This window comes from Arachis hypogaea, chromosome 18 (genome assembly GCF_003086295.3).
Source record: "Arachis hypogaea cultivar Tifrunner chromosome 18, arahy.Tifrunner.gnm2.J5K5, whole genome shotgun sequence".
NCBI lineage: Eukaryota > Viridiplantae > Streptophyta > Magnoliopsida > Fabales > Fabaceae > Arachis > Arachis hypogaea.
The window spans coordinates 44035361-44046862 of NC_092053.1; the positions used below are offsets into that span (position 1 = coordinate 44035361).

Here is an 11502-nt window from a genome sequence, read left to right on the forward strand (position 1 = left end):
ATAAGCATCTCCATCATATGAGGCTTCTTGTGTGCTGCCAGCTGCAGCTTGTGTTCCAGTCAAATGCTGAGAGATCATATTGACTTGTTGCATCAAGAGCTTGTTCTGAGCCAATATGGCATTCAGAGTGTCAACCTCCAAGACTCCTTTCTTCTGAGCTACCCCATTATTCTCTGGGTTTCTCTCAGAAGTGTACATGAATTGGTTGTTAGCAACTATTTCAATGAGTTCCTGTGCCTCTACAGGCATTTTCTTCAAGTGGAGTGATCCACCAGCAGAATGGTCCAAGGACATCTTGGACATCTCCTGATCAGTTGCTTGTATCTTTTCCAAGCTTTGTTGAGGGGTTCATCCTCTTTTTGTCTGAAGGTTTAAACTTCCATCCTGAGCTTGCTCATCTTTTGAGATGGAAAGAACTTGGCCAAGAAAGCATTGACCAACTTTTCCCAAGAGTCTAGGCTTTTTTTGGGTTGAGAGTCCAACCATATCCTAGCTCTGTCTCTATCAGTAAAAGGGAAAAGCATAAGTCTGTAGACCTCAAGATCCACTCCATTGGTCTTAACAGTGTCACAGATTTGCAAGATATCATATAGAAATTGATGTGGATCTTCCAGTGGAAGTCCATGGAATTTGCAATTCTATTGCATTAGAGAGACTAACTGAGGCTTAAGCTCAAAGTCATTTGTTATAATGGCAGGTATAGAGATACTTCTTCCATAGAAGTCAGAAGTGGGTGCAGTGACGTCACCCAGAACCTTCCTTGCATCTCCTCTATCATTTGGATTGGCTGCCATGTTTGTACTTTTAGCTTCTTGTTCAAAAAGTTCTGTGAGGTTTCCTTCAGAGTGTTGTGCTTTAGCTTGTTGTAAACACTTCTTTAAGGTCCTCTCAGGTTCAGGATCAGGATCAAAGAGAGATTTTTTATCTCTGTTCCTACTCATAAACAAGAAGAAAGAATACAAGAAGAGAAGAAGAAAAGGATTCTCTATGTCAGAGTATAGAGGTCCTTTGTTAGAGAGAGATGGATCAAGAAGAAAAGAAAAGAAGATGTCCCTTAATAAGGATAGTTTTTGAAAATTAATAGAGAGATAAGGGAAGATATTTTTGAAATAAAGAGGGAAAAGGAGAGGGAATTTTCGAAAAAGAAGAGAGAGAAAGTAGTTAAGAGATTTTGAAAAAGAAGAAAGAGAAAAGAGAATAAAAAGAAAGTAAGATAGGAAAGATTTTGAAAATAAAAGATTTGATTTTGAAATTTAATTTTTTTTAAAAGAAAGTTGAGATTTTAAAATTTAAAAGTAGAAAGAAGATAAGATAGGTAAGTTTTGAAATTTTAAAATTTGAAAGAAAGTAAGATAGGAAAGATTTCAATTAAAAAGATTTGAAAAATATCTTAAAATTTGAAAAGATTTGATTTTGAAATTTCAAATTAAACTAAGATAAGATAAGATTTTTGAAGTTTTTAAGAAAGATAAGAAAAGATAAGAAAAAGATTTGAAAAAGTTTTGAAAAGATGTGATTTGAAATTCAAGTTTTAAACTTTACTAACAAGGAAACACCAAACTTAAAAATTTTTTTAAATCAAGATAAGAAAAGAAAGTAGGATTTTCAAAGATTAAAGAAAGATAGGAAAGATATTTTTTTATTTTCTCGAATTAATGAAGAAAGATAAAAACAACCAAAAGACACCAAACTTAAAATTTTTAGATCAAAGACACTAATTTTTCAAAAATTTAAAAGAAAAATACCAAAAGACACCAAACTTAAAAATTTTAAGATCAAACAAAGAAAAGAAACAAGAACAACTTGAATACCAAGTAGAACACTAGAGATCAATTCGAAAATTTAAAGAAAAGATAGAACATACAAGGGACACCAAACTTGAGAACTGACACTAGACTCAAACAAAAGACACTATTTTTTGAAAATTTTTTGGAAAAAGAAAACAATAAAGTTCGAAACTTTTAACAAAAATAAGAACAAAAGACTCTCACAAAAGATAAAGATTAGTAAAGAAAAGAAAAAGTTTTGAAAATTTTTTGAAAAGAAATAAAAGACACAAACAAAATAGCAAGGTTGCGAGAATCGAACCGGTCATTGAGCTGGTCAAGTAACCAGTTCAATGGTTCAACTGGGATTGAACCGTTTTAATCAAATATATAATAAAATTATTAAAATTTAATATACATATAGATATTATAGAAACTAAAGCAACTTATTATAAATATTTGTACATTTCAATGTAAAGTGACCTACAGATCATAATTAAATCAATTTCTTTCTCATTCTCAAATTCTCTTTTACTCTCTCTGACATTTTACACAACAATAAACTGGTGCTACATAATTCTTCTATCCAGGTTCATCATCTCAGAGCAATTCTTTTACCTCTAATCACATCTTTGGCAACAATACACACTTCTTGCTTTTGGAGGCCAGAACCTAAAAGATCATATTCAAAAATGACAAAAAAAATTCAGAATAACAAACTTATAGAGAAACCCAAACCACTAGCAACAAAGAATTCAGAATCACAAAACATTTTAACAAAAACTTCTAATAAAGTATTCAACAATAAAAACTCGAATCCAAACACAGAGAACTCAGCATTCAAAGTTAGAAAATCCAAAAACAAAAAAAAATAAACAAAAAATTCATACTCAGCATCCAAATTAAATTCATAATTACATCACCAACTACCCCCAACTCAAAACACAAAATTAACAAAACTAACAACTACTGATAAAATCAACCATCAACCTGAACTCAGAATTTCATCAATAAAATTAACTCAGCAAAAAAAATTCAATAGAATCATTCAAATAAACCATCATTTCAGAAGACAGCAACATCATAAATTGAAGTAGTAGACCGGCAATAAGGGAGGAAGGGAAGTGACGGTGAGGGGGAAAGAAAATTCAACTCGGACAGAAAGAGAAGGACATAGAGGGCTCGAAGACAACGATGACTACAACGACAGAGACTACGACGCCAATAGCTCCAAGCAGATCTTTGAAAGGCGACGACGGTAATGAGAAGCAACGTTTGTAACAACGACCAGATACGGTGCGGAGCAAAGAGGCAGCAACAGAAAGACTGATGGGAAGTAGAGAAGAGGTGATAGCCAGAAATGATGAGGAGCAGCAGGAGCAGGGGAGAAGCACCGTTGACCGACGCTGAGGAGTGGATAGCAGTGATGGTGGCTGGGTGGCGGCTACTCTTCGTTAGAGTTGGAGGAAGATTGGAAGAGGAAATTAGAGTGAAGTGTGGTGAGGTAAGGGACTGAACAAAAGGGGTTGGGGGTGGGTTACTGGGTTCAGACGTTTAGTAATAGTTTTCATTTTTCCTTTTTTTTTTCTACACATCAAAACGATGCCATTTCAGCCTGAAAGTAAAAAACTGGTGCCATGAAAAACCCGGCCGATTTGGCCGGTTCACTGATTAACCATCGGTTCAACCGATTTTTCACCAGTTTTTTGGAGAACGGTTCTGAAGGTCAATCGGACCAGCCAAGTGACCGGTTCCCGGTTAACCCAGTTGAACTGACCAGTCCCGTCCAGTTTTTAGAACCTTGCAAAACAGTAAAAAGTGCCTAATCTAAGTAACCAGATAATCCAATAGTTTATCAAACTCAAACAATCCCTGGCAACCAAAAACTTGCCACGCAAAACTAACTCCGCAATACAGATAGACCAAGTAATACCTCAGGTGAGTGAGGGTTGATCCCACGAGAATTGTTGGTTTGACCAAGCAATGCCTACCTTGTAGATCTTAGTTAGGCGAATAGAAAAGGGTGATAGTTGTTGTGAAAAACGCATAAATAGAATGAATAAATAAAACGTTACTAGATAGGTGTGAAATCAATGGTATGAGAACGGTTGAAGCTTCCGAGATGCTTCTTCCTTCTGGATCAACTTTTCTCACCATCTACTCTAACTTATGCTGATTCATTCCATGGCAGGATGTAAATGATTAACGTCGGGTCAGCGGTCATTAATCTCCTCTGTTTCATATCAAACGCCGAGTCAGCGGTCATCCAATCTGAACGGGGGTGAAGCTCTTGCAGTTCATTCCTTTGGTGATCCTACTCAAAATGCCACTGACAAGGTCAAATCTTCCGGATCAGAGAATGCTGCTTCTTGATTCTAGCCTATACCACAAAGGCCCTAATTGCCCCGTACCTCGGATGCATTGATGTCTCCAAGTACCCAACGAAGTTGTGGATTAGCCATCTACGAGATGTATAATCAAGCTTGTGGTTCAGTACTATTGGTGCACGAAATCGTGATTATTCATTCCTTGGTAACGGTGCTGAAAACTTTATACGCACGTTCATAATCTTGGTTCTCTTTCACAATTTCGATACAACTAACCAGCAAGTGCACTGGGTCCTCCAAGTAATAAACCTTACGTGAGTAAGGGTCGATCCCACAGAGATTGTCGGCTTGAAGCAAGCTATGGTCACCTTGTAAATCTCAGTCAGGCGAGTTCAATTGGTTATGGATATTTAATAATTAAAATCTAAATAAAACATAAACTAGGATAGAGATACTTATGTAATTCATTGGTGAGAATTTCAGATAAGCGTATAGAGATACTTTTGTTCCTCTAAACCTCTGCTTTCCTGCTGTCTTCATCCAACCATTCCTACTCCTTTCCATGGCAAGCTTTATGTAGGGCATCACCGTTGTCAATGGCTACATCCCATCCTCTCTGTGAAAATGGTCCAATACGCTATCACTACATGGCTAATCATCTGTCGGTTCTCGATCATACTGGAATAGGATCCATTGATCCTTTTGCGTCTGTCACTATGCCCAGCACTCACGAGTTTGAAGCTCGTCACAACTATCCCTTTCCAGATCCTACTCGGAATACCACAGACAAGGTTTAGACTTTTCGGATCTCAAGAATGGCCATCCATGGGTTCTAACTTATACCACGAAGATTCTAATATCTCGGACTCGGTCGCCTGTATTAGATATCTAAGAGATACTCATTCTAGCTTGTTTGCATGTAGAACGAAAGTATTTGTCAGGCACGCGTTCGTAAGTGAGAATGATGATGAGCGTCACAAAATCGTCACATTCATCATGTTCTTGGGTGCGAATGAATATCATAGAAGTGGAATAAGTTTGAATTGAATAGAAAAACAATAGTACTTTGTATTAATTCATGAGGAACAGCAGAGCTCCACACCTTAATCTATGGTGTGTAGAAACTCTACCATTGAAAATACATAAGTGATGAAGGTTCAGGCATGACCGAATGGTCAGCCCCCAAACGTGATCAGAGGATCAAGAGATAATCCCAAGATGAACAAAAGGTGATCCAAAGATGTAAAGACAATAGTAAAAAGTTCTATTTATACTAAACTAGTTACTAGGGTTTACAGAGATAAGTAAATGATGCAGAAATCCACTTCTGGGGCCCACTTGGTGTGTGCTTGGGTTGAGCATTGAGCTTTACACATGTAGAGGCTTCTCTTGGAGTTGAACGCCAGTTTGTAACCTGTTTCTGGCGTTTAACTCCACTTTGCATCCTGTTTCTGGCGTTTAACTCCAGAATGCAGCATGGAACTGGCATTGAACGCCAGTTTGCATCATCTAAACTCGGGCAAAGTATAAACTATTATATATTGCTGGAAATCTCTGGATGTCTACTTTCCAACGCAATTGAGAGCGTGCCATTTGGAGTTCTGTAGCTCCAGAAAATCCACTTTGAGTGTAGGGAGGTCAGAATCCAGCAGCATCTGCATTCTTTCTTCAACCTCTGAATCTGATTTTTGCTCAAGTCCCTCAATTTCAACCAGAAAATACCTGAAATCACAGAAAAACACATAAACTCATAGTAAAGTCCAGAATTGTGAATTTTAATTAAAAACTAATAAAAATATACTAAAAACTAACAAAATTATACTGAAAACTATGTAAAAACAATGCAAAAAAGCGTATAAATTATCCGCTCATCACAACACCAAACTTAAATTGTTGCTTGTCCCCAAGCAACTGAAAATCAAATAGGATAAAAAGAAGAGAATATACTATAAATTCCAAAATATCAATGAAACTTAGCTCCAATCAGATAAGCGGGACTTGTAGCTTTTTGCCTCTTGAATAGTTTTGGCATCTCACTTTATCCATTGAAGTTCAGAATGATTGGCATCTATAGGAACTTAGAATTCAGATAGTGCTATTGATTCTCCTAGTTCAGTATGTTGATTCTTGAACACAACTACTTTATGAGTCTTGGCCGTGGCCCTAAGCACTTTGTTTTTCAGTATTACCACCGGATACATAAATGCCACAGACACATAACTGGGTGAACCTTTTCAGATTGTGACTCAGCTTTGCTAAAGTCCCCAATTAGAGGTGTCCAGGGTTCTTAAGCACACTCTGTTTTTGCTTTGGACCTTGACTTTAACCGCTCAGTCTCAAGTTTTCACTTGATACCTTCACGCCACAAGCACATGGTTAGGGACAGCTTGGTTTAGCCGCTTAGGCCAGGATTTTATTTCTTTAGGCCCTCCTATCCTCTGATGCTCAAAGCGTTGGATCCTTTTTATTATCCTTGCCTTTTGGTTTTAAGGGCTATTGGCTTTTTGCTCTTGCCTTTTGGTTTAAAGAGCTTTTGGCTTTTTCTGCTTGCTTTCTCTCTTTTTTTCTTTATATTTTTTTTCGCTATTTTATTTTATTTTATTTTTTCTACAAGCTTTTGTATTCACTGCTTTTTCTTGCTTCAAGAATCATTTTTATGATTTTTTAGATTATCAAATAACATGTCTCCTTTTTCCTTATTCTTCAAGAGCCAACATATTTAACATTCATAAACATCAACTTCAAAAAACATATGCACTGTTCAAGCATTCATTCAGAAAACAAAAAGTATTATCACTACATCAAAATAATTAAACTAGTTTCAAGGATGAATTCGAAACCATGTATTTCTTGTTCTTTTGTAATTAAAAAATTTTTCATTCAAGAGAGGTGATGGATTCATATTCATAACTTTAAGGCATAGACACTTAGACACTAATGATCATGTAGTAAAGGCACAAACATAAATAAACATAAAGCTCAAAAACCAAAAAACAGAAAATAAATAGACAAGGAGGTTAAGGAATGAGTCCACCTTAGTGAGGGTGGCGTCTTCCTCTTCTTGAAGAACCAATGGTACTCTTGAGCTCCTCTATGTCTCTTCCTTGTCTTTCTTGCTCCTCCCTCATAGCTCTTTGATCTTCTCTAATTTCATAGAGGATGATGGAGTGCTCTTGGTGCTCCACCCTTAGTTGTCCCATATTGGAACTTAATTCTCCTAGGAAAGTGTTGATTTGCTCCCAATAATTCTGTGGAGGAAAGTGCATCCCCTGAGGCATCTCAGGGATTTCATGTTGAGGAATTTCCTCATGCTCATGTTGAGGTCCATGATCTCTTATTTGATCCATCCTTTTCTTAGTGATGGGCTTGTCCTCTTCAATGAGGATGTCTCCCTCTATGTCAATTCCAGCCGAATTACAGAGGTGGCAAATGAGGTGAGGAAAGGCTAACCTTGCCCAAGTGGAGAACTTGTCAGCCACCTTGTAGAGTTCTTGAGGTATAATCTCATGAACTTCCACCTCTTCTCTAATCATGATACTATGGATCATGATAGCCCGGTCTATAGTAACTTCCGACCAGTTACTAGTAGGAATGATTGAGCGTTGAATGAACTCTAGCCATCCCTTAGCCACTGGTTTGAGGTCATGCCTTCTTAGTTGAACCGGCTTGCCTCTTGAGTCAATTTTCCATTGAGCTCCTTCCTCACATATGTCTATGAGGACTTGGTCCAACCTTTGATCAAAGTTGACCCTTCTTGTGTAGGAGCGTGCGTTCTCTTCCATCATTGGCAAGGTGAACGCCAGCCTTACATTTTCTGGACTGAAATCTAAGTATTTCCCCTGAACCATGGTAAGCCAATGCTTTGGATTCGGGTTCACACTTTGATCATGGTTCCTAGTGATCCATGCGTTTGCATAGAACTCTTGAACCCTTAGGATCCCGACTTGTTGAATGGGGTTGGTGAGAACTTCCCAACCTCTTCTTTGGATCTCAAGTCGGATCTCCGGATACTCATTCTTTTTGAGTTTGAAAGGAACCTCAGGGATCACTTTCTTCTTGGCCACAACTTCATAGAAGTGGTCTTGATGGACCTTTGAGATGAATCTCTCTATCTCCCATGACTCAGAGGTGGAAGCAATTGCCTTCCCTTTCCTCTTTCTAGAGGTTTCTCTGGTCTTAGGTGCCATAAATGGTTATAGAAAAATAAAAAGCTATGCTTTTACCACACCAAACTTAAAATGTTTGCTCGTCCCCGAGCAAAAGAAGAAAGAAAGTAGTAGAAGAAGAAGAAAATGGAGGAGATGAGGGAAGAAGATGTATTCGGCCAAGGGGAAGAAGAGAGGGTTGTGTTGTGTGAAAATGAAGAAAGAATGAGGGGTTTATTTAGGAGTGGGGGGGTTAAGTTTTGGCCATTAGGGTTGGGTTTGGAAGGGAAAATATTTTGAATTAGAAGGTAGGTGGGGTTTTGGGGAAGAGAGGATGGATGTGAGTGGTGAAGAGGTGATGGGGAAGAGTGATTGAGTTGATTGGTGAGGGGTATTTGGGGAAGAGTGTTATGAAAAGGTGTGAAGAGAAGAAAGGTAGGTGGGGATCTGTGGACTGTGGTGATCCTGTGGGGTCCACAGATCCTGAGGTGTCAAGGATTTTTCATCCCTGCACCTTTCAGACGTGTAAAACGCCCTATACATGCAATCCTGGCGTTTAATGCCAGACTGCTGCCTGTTTCTGGCGTTAAACGCCCAATTGTTGCTTGTTTCTGGTGTTTAACGCCAGGTAGATGCTTGGTTCTGGCGTTAAACGCCAGCTTGGTGCTTGTTTCTGGCGTTAAACGCCAGACAGATGCTTGTTTCTGGCGTTTAAACGCCAGACTGCTCTCCTCCAGGGTGTGCTATTTTTAATGCTATTTTTCATTTTGTTTTTTATTTTTCAGTAGTTTTTGTGACTCCACATGATCATTAACCTAATAAAACACAAAATAACAAAGAGAAAATAAAATAGATATAATTAAATAACATTGGGTTGCCTCCCAACAAGCGCTTCTTTAATGTCAATAGCTTGACAGTGAGCTCTCATGGAGCCTCACAGATAATCAGAGCAAGGTTGGAACCTCCCAACACCAAACTTAGAGTTTGAATGTGGGGGTTCAACACCAAACTTAGAGTTTGGTTGTGGCCTCCCAACACCAAACTTAGAGTTTGACTGTGGGGGCTTTGGTTGACTCTACAGTGAGAGAAGCTTTTCATGCTTCCTCTCCATGGTTACAGAAGGAGATCCTTGAGTTTTAAACACAAGGTTGTCCTCATTCAGTTAAAGGACCAACTCTCCTCTGTCCACATCAATCACAGCTCTTGCTGTGGCTAGGAAGGGTCTTCCAAGGATGATGGATTCATCCTCATCCTTCCCAGTGTCTAGGATTATGAAATCAGCAGGGATGTAAAGATCTTCAACCTTTACTAACACATCCTCCACTTGTCCATAAGCCATTTTCATGGATTTTTCTGCCATCTCTAATGAGAAATTGGCAGCTTGTACCTCAAGGATTCCTAGTTTCTCCATTACAGAGAGTGGCATGAGGTTTATTCCTGACCCAAGGTCACATAGAGCCTTCTCAAAGGTCATGGTGCCTATGGTACAATGTATTAAGAACTTTTCAGGATCCTGTTTCTTCTGAGGCAATGTCAGTTGATCCAGATCACTTAGTTCATTGATGAGCAAGGGAGGTTCATCTTCCCAAGTCTCATTACCAAATAATTTGGCATTCAGCTTCATGATTGCACCAAGGTACCTGGCAACTTGCTCTTCAGTAACATCCTCATCCTCTTCAGAGGAAGAATACTCATTAAAGCTCATGAAGGGTAAAAGGAGGTTCAATGGAATCTCTATGGTTTCTATTTGAGTCTCAGATTCCTTTGGATCCTCAAAGGGGAACTCCTTGTTGATCACTGGACATCCCAGTAGGTCTTCTTCACTGGGATTCACGTCCTCTCCCTCCCTTGTAAGTTCGGCCATTTTGGTTATATCAATGGCCTTGCACTCTCTCTTTGGATTCTCTTCTGTATTGCTTGGAAGAGTACTAGGAGGAGTTTCAATGACTCTTTTGCTCAGTTGGCCCACTTGTGCCTCCAAATTTCTAATGGAGGACCTTGTTTCATTCATGAAACTTAGAGTGGCCTTAGATAGATCAGAGACTATATTTGCTAAGCTAGATGGATTCTGCTCAGAATTCTCTGTCTGTTGCTGAGTGGATGATGGAAAAGGCTTGCTATTGCTAAACCTGTTTCTTCCACCATTATTAAAGCCTTGTTAAGGCTTTTGTTGATCCTTCCATGAGAAATTTGGATGATTTCTCCATGAGAAATTATAGGTGTTTCCATAGGGTTCACCCATGTAATTCACCTCTGCTATTGCAGGGTTCTCAGGATCATAAGCTTCTTCTTCAGAAGATGCCTCTTTAGTACTGTTGGACGATTCCTTCAATCCATTCAGACTCTGAGAGATCATATTGACTTGCTGAGTCAATATTTTATTCTGAGCCAATATGGCATTCAGAGTATCAATTTCAAGAACTCCCTTCCTCATAGGCGTCCCATTATTCACAGGATTCCTTTCAGAAATGTACATGAACTGGTTATTTGCAACCATGTCAATGAGTTCTTGAGCTTCTGCAGGTGTTTTCTTTAGGTGAATGGATCCACCTGCAGAATGGTCCAATGAAATTTTAGATAATTCAGATAGACCATCATAGAATATATCCAGGATGGTCCATTCTGAAAGCATGTCAGAAGGACACCTTTTAGTCAGTTCCTTGTATCTCTCCCAAGCTTCATAGAGGGATTCACCTTCCTTTTGTCTGAAAGTTTGAACATCCACTCTAAGCTTACTAAGCTTTTGAGGAGGAAAGAACTTGGCTAAGAAAGCCGTGACCAGCATATCCCAAGAGTTCAGGCTGTCCTTAGGTTGAGAGTCCAACCATACTCTAGCTCTGTTTCTTACAGCAAACGGGAAAAGCATAAGCCTGTAGACCTCAGGATCAACCCCATTGGTCTTAACAGTATCACAGATTTACAAGAATTCAGTTAAGAACTGAAAAGGATCTTCTGATAGAAGTCCATGCAACTTGCAGTTCTGTTGCATCAGAGAAACTAATTGAGGTTTCAGCTCAAAATTGTTTGCTCCAATGGCAGGGATTGAGATGCTTCTTCCATGTAAATTGGAATTTGGTGCAGTAAAGTCACCAAGCATCTTCCTTGCATTGTTATTATTTTCGGCCATGTTCTCTTCTTTTTCGAAAATTTCTGTCAGATTTTCTCCAGAGAGTTGTGCTTTGGCTTCTCTTGGCTTCCTCTTCAGAGTCCTTTCAGGTTCAGGATCAGCTTCAACAAGAATATTCTTATCCTTGTTCCTGCTTA

At 38.7% G+C, this 11502-nt stretch overlaps 1 non-coding gene across 1 annotated transcript; it reads left to right on the forward strand.

Annotated features, from left to right (window-relative positions):
* Positions 1-10864: 10864 nt before the first annotated feature.
* Positions 10865-10972, forward strand: LOC112774780 (small nucleolar RNA R71). The gene has a single exon (XR_003189241.1). It is a non-coding gene; the product is annotated as a small nucleolar RNA R71 (small nucleolar RNA).
* The last annotated feature ends 530 nt before the right edge of the window (positions 10973-11502 follow it).